Source organism: Tupaia chinensis, unplaced genomic scaffold (genome assembly GCF_000334495.1).
Source record: "Tupaia chinensis unplaced genomic scaffold, TupChi_1.0 Scaffold149658_1, whole genome shotgun sequence".
Lineage (NCBI taxonomy): Eukaryota > Metazoa > Chordata > Mammalia > Scandentia > Tupaiidae > Tupaia > Tupaia belangeri.
Window position 1 is genome coordinate 379,457 of NW_006209503.1, and position 10,530 is coordinate 389,986.

Consider the following 10,530-nt stretch of genomic DNA (forward strand, 5'->3'; position numbering starts at 1 on the left):
GGCCAGACCCGGCGGTCCCTGCAGGAAAAGCATTGTGTGTGGCAGGTGGGATGGCTCCCAGGAGACTAAGCTCAGGTAACAGCCAGTCACAGCCATTGGTGTGTTTTTACCCCACTCTGGACCTCCCTGCTCTGTTCCGTAAAATGGGATAATAGTATCTACCTCCCGGAGTGGTTGTGACGATTGGGAAGCTTGACCCTCCAGTGCTCAGTAGGTATGAGATGTTCCATAGAGTTTCCTTGAACGTGACAGCATCAGAAACACAGAACCCTCCGGAGGGTTGGGCTTGGGAATATCAGTATCTGTGCTGGGGAATAAAAGCCAGGAAGCATCCAGGGAGATGGAAGGTGGAGTGCGTTGCCCCTGGGTGGAGGGTGTCCCTGTCTTCTTCCCCTAGGCATCTCAGCCTCGTACTCTGGACCCAGCCACTGAACTCAATTAAGTTTGTCTCTTTACGATGTTGATGGAATCGTCCTATAACATTCCAGATGCCTAATGAGGGTGTGTGCAGCTCCTGGGCCTTGAGTCCTGGAATCTCTGTGCCTCTGGCACACCCGGGTATCATGGCGATTTTTAAAAGCTGGGAAGCCTGGAGTAACTTCTCCCAAAATAAATCTGGTTAGTTTCAACGTCAGCAGAGATTTAGAGCCCAGCCTGCAGGGTGCAGAGAGAGGTCAATTACAACTTGAGGGGAGATATGGCAGAGAAAGAAGTACAAGAGAGACCCAGGACAAGGAAGACCCAGTCCTTCCTATAAGTCGAGGAAACGTTCAAAGCTGGGCACTCAGAATGGGAATGAATGGACCTTCAGTTGAACATGCACGTCAATCGAATGTAGGTGTCTCCTCGCCTTCCAAGCACCCCACTTGGATGGTAGTAAAGAAACTGAAGTGGCGTGAACCCATCGCATCACAGGGAACAGGAGAGGCTCCCCAGGGGACTGGAGATCGCAGCGAGTTCATGGGGTAGGGGAAGAGGAAGAAGCCACAGCCAGTAGGGCCAGAGTGCACCCACCTTCTTCACAGACCCTGTGGGGCTCAGTCACTCGAGGTACATTGCAGGACCGGAGGGAAAGTGTGAGAATAAAAGCCAGGGTGTTGTTTGGAAGCTAGTATGTAAAATGGTTGCCTCTACTTCCATTCTAGGAAAACAAACAAACAAACAAGTTATTTAAAAAGATTACAAGGTCCTCCGGGGAACAACTTACCATGAATATTCTGGCTTGTAGAGGTTCCCAGAATAACACTCAGGCTTGCTACCCAGGTACCCTAAAACAGAGCTTGTCAGTCAACAACTCCTGTGCTGAGCACAGGGCTGCAAACGGCGTTTTTATTACCTCGTTTTAAAAATAGGTACCAACAACCAAGGGTTTAAAAGAGACAGCAAATGAAGAAAAGCAATTCCAGAGAAAAAAGACATAGTTTGGAAAGTAAAGGGGAACAGGAGGCAGGACTTCAGAAGATTCCTCATGGCTCCTGAGAACTAGTGATTTCAGAAAAAAAGAGAAATGAAGATTTTCTAGTGATAATTCAGCCTCCAGCCCACAAACACAAGAGGTAGAAAGCCCCTCAAGCCTTCTCTCTGTCTCTGTCTCTGTCTCCCTCTGCCTCTGTCTCATTTTTTTGTAATTTCTCCTTTTAAAAAATTTTTTAAAGTATTTTCTCAGCTTTCAGCCCCTCCTTTATCTTGTTAATAATTCCCTCACCCCTTCCCACCCAGGAGAGGCAAGGGGCAGGCCTTTGGAAGAAGATTCCTCATGGCTCCTGAGAACTAGTGATTTCACACGGTGCAATTTTGCCTTTTTAAAAAAAAAATTTTTTTTTTAGTTGTTTTTTCTTCCTTTTTTTTTTTTCTGTTGTTGTTGTTGTTTCTCTGTGTTTCCTTTTATTTTTATTTTAGCTCATCTCTCTGCTCCTCAATCTCCATCCACTGTGTTTCTAGATGTATCTAAGAAAACTATAGCCAAACATTCAAATACTATTAGGGTTAACATATTCCTCAATATCTAATAAATCTGCTGCACAAAAGGATAAAAATGGAATGACAAAGAGATTCCAGGTCACCTCCTTCTGCACACTCTTGAACGCTCAGATTGAACTTTAAGAATTAGGAAGAAACACACCATCCATCAGAGGTCTAGAAATCACCACAGGGCCACAGGAAATATGGGAAAGCAAGAAAATACCTCTCCTCTTCATCCACAGACAGTTCAGTGAAAACCATGGAAATGTCTGATAAAGAATTTAGAATATTCATAATGGTGAAGCTAACAGAGATGGAAGAGAAGAGAGACAATGAACTGCAGAAGAGAAAGGAGAAAGGAGATGATGAGTTCCAGGAGGTGAGGAAATTCTTGCAAGATCTAAAAGAGGAATTACACACTTTAAAAAAGAATCAAAGGGACCTGTTAGAGATGAAGGCTATAATACAGGACATCAAAATCTCCCTTGAAAGTATTAAAAACAGACTAGATCATACAGAAAATAGAATCTTAGATGTAGAAGAGAAAATTGCTGGCCTACAAAAATCCACCACAAAGATTTAGAAAATTGCCCCCCAAAATGAGAATAATATACAAGAAATACTAGATACCATCAAACGTTCAAACGTCTGGATAATTGGTATCCCAGAAGGCGAAGAGACTCATAAAGGCATTGATAATCTATTTCATGAAATCCTGCAAGAAAACTTTCCAAATCTAGAGAGGCATTCAAAAATCCAGTCCCAAGAAATACAAATAGAATCAACCCAAGAATATCTTCACCAAGACACATTATAGCCAGATTGACCAAAACCACAGACAAAGAGTAAGACTGGCAAGAGAAAAATGGCAAGTTACCTACAAAGGATATCCCATAAGGCTAACAGCAGACTTCTCATCAGAAACAACGTGAGTGAGGAAAGAATGGGAAAATATATTCAAAGTGCTAAGAGAAAAGCAATTTCAACCAAGAATACTGTACCCGGCAAGATTATCCTTCATATGGGAAGAAAAGACAAGAACATTCTCAGATAAACAAAACCTGAAAGAATTTACCAGCACATAACCAGATCTCCAAGAAGTTCTCAAGATATATATATATGTAACTAGAAATGGAAAATTATTGATGACAACATGCATGATTAAGCCACTATTAAGTATATTCTGGATGGGAAATCACATTTTGTATGCTGTGATGATGTTTAGGGAATGAATGTAAATTAATTTTAAAAAATGTTTCAGGAAAAAAATCTAAAGCTGTTTTTCTTGAAATTAAAAAATGCATTAAAATACCTATTCGATGACTACAGTAAGCTATATAGTCACAGCTAGGTGTTACTTTATAGTATGTTCATTCTACTCACTGAAGTTTATGCCTAAAGTCAGACTTGTATTCATGGATATGTATGTATCAGCTGTGCTTGCTACTGGAAATATTTAGATTAATTAAGATCTTTAGTGAATCAATAAAATGTGGGGGGGGGAAATACATAGAAAGTAACCATGGGATACCAGAGACAGTGTGGGAGAAGGGTGGGAGATGGCAGAAGGTGAGAAATAGGAAATCAAGGATGGGGGAAAAAAAGCAAAATATACAGGAAACAAGAAATGGAAAATTATTTGTTGATGATAATATGTATGTTGATGTGCTTGATTGAGCCAATACACAGTGTATTCTGGATGGAAAATCTCATTTTGTGTGTTGTAATGATGTACAGTGAATGAACACAAATAAATAAATTTAAATTTAAAAAAAAGAAAGTAAAGGAGAACATTAAAAACTCAAAAATTTTAAATTCTAGCATCCTAAAAAATATTCAGAAATAAATTGAACCCCTAAAAAAAGAATGAGTCTATTTTTAAAATCAATGAAAGAACAGTGATTTTAAGTTAAGAATACAATTACAGAAATTTAAATTAAAACATTGAAAGATAAACTTGAGGCATTTCTAAAAGGCAGAAAAGACAGTTTAAAAAAATAAGAGAAAAGAGGAGAGAAAGGACCAGCAGATGGTGTAATGGTTACGTCGCTGGACTCCCACATAATCGACAGCAGTTCAAGCCACACACCTGGCAACTTTAAACTCACGCTAGGCGTGTGTGTGTGCGTGCCCAAGATCCCAAGAAGAGAATGGGAGAAAAAGGGTGGCAGTGTGGCCATCTCCCTAGAAGATGATTTCTCACTTTCTGTCTCTCTGTCTCTATCTTTCCAGCAAGCACACATGCCCTATAGCGAAGTTCTCTCTCTCTCTCTCTCTAAAAAAAAAAAAAAAAGAATGAAAGAAAAAAAGGAGAGAAAAAGGAATATTAAAGAGAGGACAAAAAAATAGTTTACAAGAATTTTATAAAAACTTAAGGACATAAGTCTCCAGAGGCCCCCCAGAAGTGTTCATCAGTGTGAATGAAATGAAGAGCAAAGCATGGCACGTCAAAGTGAACTCAGAACACAAAGGACAGATCCTAAAGACTTCCATGGGGGACAAAGACCTCAAATAATGACAACAAATTCTTACTAGCAACCTTGGTACAAGAAGATATTTTGAGTTTAGAATTCTCTTCCCATCTAAATTAGCAATCAAGTGTGATAGAACAAAGAATAAAACAAAAAACTTTTAATCACAGGGCCAGCTGGTGGCATGGTAATTAAGGCAGCTAGATCCCCATGATCAACTCCATGGTTCAAGTACCAGACCTGGCAGATTGAAAAATATGTGGGGGCCAGCAGGTGGCATGGTGGTTGGAGTGCTGGACTCCCACATGGCTGACCACAGTTCGAGATCCAGACCTGGCAGCTTGCTTTCTTACTCTCTCTGTCCAAACTGAATAATAACACAATAATAATAAAAAATATTAAATAAACAATTCTTATAAATAAAAAACAGGTGGTGGGGGGGCTAGCAGATGCCATATTGGTTGTATCACTGGACTCCCACATGGCCAGTCACAGTTTGAGTCCTAGACTCACTGGCTTGAAAATCAGGCCAGGCACATGTACACGCATGTCCGAGACCCCAGGAGAATTAGAGAAGGGATCACAGCATGACCATCCCCCTCCTGGGGGTGGGGTGAATTTTCTATTTCCCTCTCACTGTCTCTGTCTCTCTCTCTGGTGAGTACACGCACCCTAAAGCAAAAACTTCTTAAAAAAAAAAAAGAAAGACAAATAAAAACATGTGTATGCATATGCCCAAAATCCCAAAAGGAAGTAGACGTGGAAAAGGGATTGCGGTATGACCATTCCTTACAGGGATGGGGGGGTGCTTTCTTGCTTCCCTGAGAGAGAGAGAGAGAGAGAGAGAGAGATTTTTGCTATAGGGCGTGTGCACTCACCAGAGAGACAGAGAGAAACAGAGATAGAAAGCAAGAAATCAACCCCCAGGGGGATGACTACACTGCAATCCCTTCTCCTCCACTCTCCTCTTGGGATTTTGGGCACACATATGCACGCACACACACACACACACACACACATACACACACGCCCGACATGGGTTTCAAGTTGCCAGGTCTAGGACTTGAACCATGGTAGACTATGTGGGAGTCCAGCAACATAATCATTACACCATCTGCTGGTCCCCTCACCCTGACCCAGTATCTATCTATATATATCTCACACGCTCTCTCTCTGTGCACATACTCTCGGGCTGATTAAAGAAAAAAAACTTCAACCAAGGAGTACTGAGAAAAGGCAATACAGTCTGTATCTCTTTTCCTAAATAGTTATAAAATAAGAAAGTAAATAGGAAAAAGGAAGACATGGAATTTAGGAAATAATGGTAGCAACAAAGGAAAGTTGCAAAGAGAAGATCCAGGAATTGACTGACAAGAGGTTATTTCTAGAAATTCTAGAAAAATTAAGGAAGTGCTAGAAAGGAAAATAATGAGAGTGTACTATGTGACACTACAATAAACAATATTTACAAAAGAACAATAACATCAGCTTGTTTATATTTATTTTCAAGTTTTTCAACAACCATCAAGATTTTAATTATCATAAGAATACGAAAGTTAGGGGCTGGCAGGTGGCGTGATGATTAAGGGTGCTGGACTCCCACATGACCAACTGCAGTTCAAGTCCCAGATCTGGTGACTTGGTTTTTCACTTTGTCTCTCTCTCTTGCTTTGTCCCTTTCTGATCAAATTAAAATACATATAAATAAATAAATAAAGTTAAATCAAATCATTCTAAAAACAAAGAATACAAAAGTTATCAATCTTGCCAGAAATTGAGAGGTGGAAGGAAATAGAAGGGTGTGGGGCAGAGAGGGACGCTGGTCAGCTTACAGCACAGGCCTGAGCAGAGGCTGTCTACGGCAGGTGAAAGAAGACGAAGGAGAAACTAAAGGCCACCAAGGTGATCACCGCAGAGCTACACTGGGGCCCAAACTTGAAAGCTGAAGCACATGAAACTGGTTTTAGGTTACAAAAGGTTGAATATCAGAAATTTCATGTACTTCAGCCTTACACATGAGCAGTACTACGTGACATCAGTAGTTAAATTTAAGTACTTTTTGAAACAAAACAAAACCATTCAACAAGCTTTGGGCCAGCAGGTGGTGTAGTGGCTAAGGTGCTGGATCTTCTATGGCTGACTCCGCAGTTCTGACCCAGGCAGCTTGAAAATCACACTGGGCACTTGTGCGTGCGTGCCCAGAACCCTGAGAGGAGAATGGAGGAGAAGGGACTGTGGTGTGGCCATCCCCCCTGGGGAAAGTATGTGACTTTTGCACTTTCCCTCTGTCTCTGTCACTCTGTCTCTTTCTGGCAAGTACACACACCCTATAGCGAAAAAAACCTTAAACATTTTTTTAAAAGGGCGTAGCAAAATGATGATAATAATAATGATAACAATAATCATAAGATACTGAAGATTGTTGTTTGTGTATTCAATGGGTAGTTAAGACAGTAAAATTCATGCCATGTTTGGAAAGAGAAAAAAAAGAATAAATGTGTGTGTGTGTGTATATATATATATATATATATATAAATAGTTATGTATTTATTTAATTTAATTTGTTATTATTATTTTTTAGTTTGACCAGAGGTAGACAGAGAGAAAGAGAAAGCAAAAAAGCAAGCTACCAGGTCCGGGACTTGAACTACAGTTGGCCATGTGGGAATCCAGTGCCCTTATCCATCATGCCACCCACTGGCCCTAGATCAAATATCTTAAAATGCATGGAAAATTGTATAGTTAAGTATGTACTATGGTTTGGAAACTTAATCTTCAATGCATTAGTGTGGAGAGACAGGACCTTTAGGAGGTGACAAGGTGAGAGCTCCGTCCTCTTGAATAAATTAATGCTGTCATTACAATTGCAGGAGTGGGTTCCCAACGAAAGCATGCCTTCCACTTCTCTTTCTCTTGCTCTTGTGCTCACCTTCTCTCGCCCTTCTGCCTCCCTCCATGAAATACTGGAGCAAGAAAGCCCTCACCAGATCTGGTCCCTAATCTTGGACTTCCCAGCCTTCAGAACTGTAAGACAAATACGCTTCTGCACATTATAATTATTCCATATATAGTATTCTATTGTAGCAGCAAAAATAGACCAAGACAGTTTATATTAAAAACAAAATAAGGATAAGCACTATAAAGAATTTTTTCTAAATGAAAGAGAGAGAGAGAAAGAATATATAAACTTTATCAACCCACCATAGGGCAAAAAAGGTGGGTGGGAGGGAAGAACCAAGGGAAAAAAATGAGAAATAGAAAACACAAAATAGCTTTTTGAGAGAGAGATTTTTGCTATAGGGCATGTGTGCTCCCCAGAGAGACAGAGAGGCAGAAAGTGAGAAATCGCCCCCAGAAGGAATGGCCACGCAGCAACCTCTTCTCCCCCCATTTTCCTCTCAGGATCTTGGGCACGCATGCACACGCACCCAGGGTGAGTTTCAAGCCTCCAGGTCTGGAACTCAGACCTTGGTTGGCCACATGGGAGTCCAGGGCCTTAACTACTATGGCACCACCTGGCCCCAACACAAAATAGTTTTATATGCACAGTGCATTAGTATCCAGCTAAAATAAATGTAAAAGACCAATGTGTATTATTAACAGAAGGATATTATTTAAGTAACAGTCAGAAAAACCTAACTATGAAGAATAGAAAAATATATACCATAGATACTAACCAAAAGAAAGTTGGTATGGCTAAAAAAAAATTTACAAAAAGATAAACTTTACAAAGAAAACATTATAGTGATAAAAACAATATGTACTACATAATTATAAAATATAAAATTCACCAAGAAAATGTAGTAACTTAAAACTCCTATGTGACTATTATGTTACATATATGTATATAAATTATATACATAAATTATATATATATCTATATATATATATATATAATTGATAGAATTATAATAGGAAATTGACAAATTCATAATAAAACTCTGCTTAGTAATTACTTGACAAGCAAACCAAAAATTAATAAGTTTACAGAAGCCTCAAGAACACTTTAATAAGCTTTACTTACTGGATATATATTCTGAGCTCAGTTTAGAAAAGAATATATATAATCTTTTCTCAAGCACAGAGTGAACATTTACAAAACTAAGTGTGTACTGGGCCATAAAACAAGTCTTGGAAATGTTCAAAGAATTAGGATTGTTAAAAGAAAAGTCTGAGGTATAATAAAATTTTAAAGAGTTTATTTGAGTAAGAAACAATTCATTAATTGGGAAGTACCAGACTGAACGAGGTTCAGTGTTCACATGACAAAACAGAGGGCAGGATGTATTGGGGGAAATGTGGAAGCGACATAAAGACATTATTTGATTGGTTTGCAATTACAAACTTGTCCTTTTTTAGGTCCCTTGTTGAAAGTCACTAGTCACATATTCAAATGTAAGTTGGCTGCTTCTGATTGGTGAGATTTCAACTTTAAATGTGTCTGACACAGCATTTATCAGAAGTTGAATCAAGTTGAGTTTCATGTATGTTTGTAACTTGAGCAAGACTGACATCTCTCATGAGTTCTAACTGGTTTTTTCTGCCCAGGGATTCTTCAGGCCTGGACTCCATTTTAATTGATTGACAAAATCATTGAGACCACAACTGAATTAGAAATTAGTAACAGAAGGATAAAAAATGATGCATTTGGAAAGGTAGCTCAGTGGCCTAGAGGTTAAGGGAGCCAGGTCTTATATGTATGATCATGCAGTTTGGATAATACATTTGGAATAAAAATATACTTATAAATAACTTGAAATTTAAAGAAAAAAAATCCATAATGGAAATGAGAAAATAGAGAATTGAATAATAACAAAGAATTAACATTAACAATAATGCCACAGATTAAAATTTTAGAACTACTGCTAAAGCAGTGCATAGGAAAAATTTATAACTTACATTCTAACTTAGAATTTTTATTATATGAGGGGTCTGGGGAGGGTCCCCGGGCTCGGCTGGATGAACTGCGGCGCCGGCCATGGAGGGGTCGGGGGAGCCCCTGCAGGATGCTAAATCCAAGGTCACCAACCCGCTTATAGATTTTCGGTGGAACCTGGGGATGGCTGTGAGCTCTGACGGTTGCAGCTCTCTTAGATATCCGTACGCCGCAGCGATGCTAAAAGTGGCGGATCATTCAGGGCACGTAAAGAACAAGTGCTTTGAAATGACAACTCCACAGTTTCAGAATTTCCACAGACAGTCCAAAGAAATCGCTGCCGTTATTGAAACTGTCTGAAAGCTGGTTATTTGGCTGAGAACTTGCTGTGGTCATTCTTAACACGGACTTCACTTTCTGCAGTAATACTGCGTAAGGATCAAAGGATATTTACTGAGTGAAATTACATTATGGTTTTTCCATTTTTTGAAATAAGTCAATCAAGCTGAAATTAGCGATGATTGTGCAACCTTGCAAAGGTGCTATACGTGACTGAATCGAGTGCTTCAAATGATGTGCTTTGTGGTCTGTGAATTATATCTCAATAAAAAAAACTCAAGAAAGAAACAGAAGGATATAAAAAAATCAAAGGAGCAGAAAAGTCAAAAGAATAGAAGGCAACACGAATTTATGTATTAGAACAATAGTTTTAAAATGTATTGGTATCGGAAGCATTTTATGGAAAAAAGTCTGACATGGAGTCATATATGTATATATTAGATGTATGTACTGACCCTTTACGGTTCGTAAGTATGAGGAGGTTTTCACACTGTTATCTGAGATGTGCCTCCCTCAAACCTTGTTACGACATTGGCACTGTACCTGTCTGATGTAAAAAATAAATAAATCATATATCGAAATCAGAAAAGTAAAAAAATAATTTATTATATGAAAAAATGAAAATCAATGGACCAAGGATCTGACCTAAGAAGTTATGAGTAAAAACCAATGAAATAGACTCATGGAGTGTAGAGGAAGGAAACAACACAGATAAAAATCTGGCAATGAAAGAAATGGAAAAAAATGATACAGGCCAGTTGGTGGCATGGTGGTTAAGGTGACCGGACCCCACATGGCTGATTGCATGGTTCGAGTTCCTGGACTCAGTGGCTTGAAAAACACATTGGGCATGTGTGCATGTGTGTCCAAAAATCCTGAAAG

The 10,530-nt window shown here is 39.2% G+C and overlaps 1 non-coding gene and 1 pseudogene across 1 annotated transcript; both read left to right on the top strand.

Annotated features, from left to right (window-relative positions):
* Positions 1 to 9,411: 9,411 nt before the first annotated feature.
* On the top strand, positions 9,412 to 9,669 carry LOC102497019 (COMM domain-containing protein 6 pseudogene; annotated as a pseudogene).
* Positions 9,670 to 10,101: 432 nt separating this feature from the next.
* On the top strand, positions 10,102 to 10,201 carry LOC114006692 (small nucleolar RNA U13). The gene has a single exon (XR_003548398.1). It is a non-coding gene; the product is annotated as a small nucleolar RNA U13 (small nucleolar RNA).
* The last annotated feature ends 329 nt before the right edge of the window (positions 10,202 to 10,530 follow it).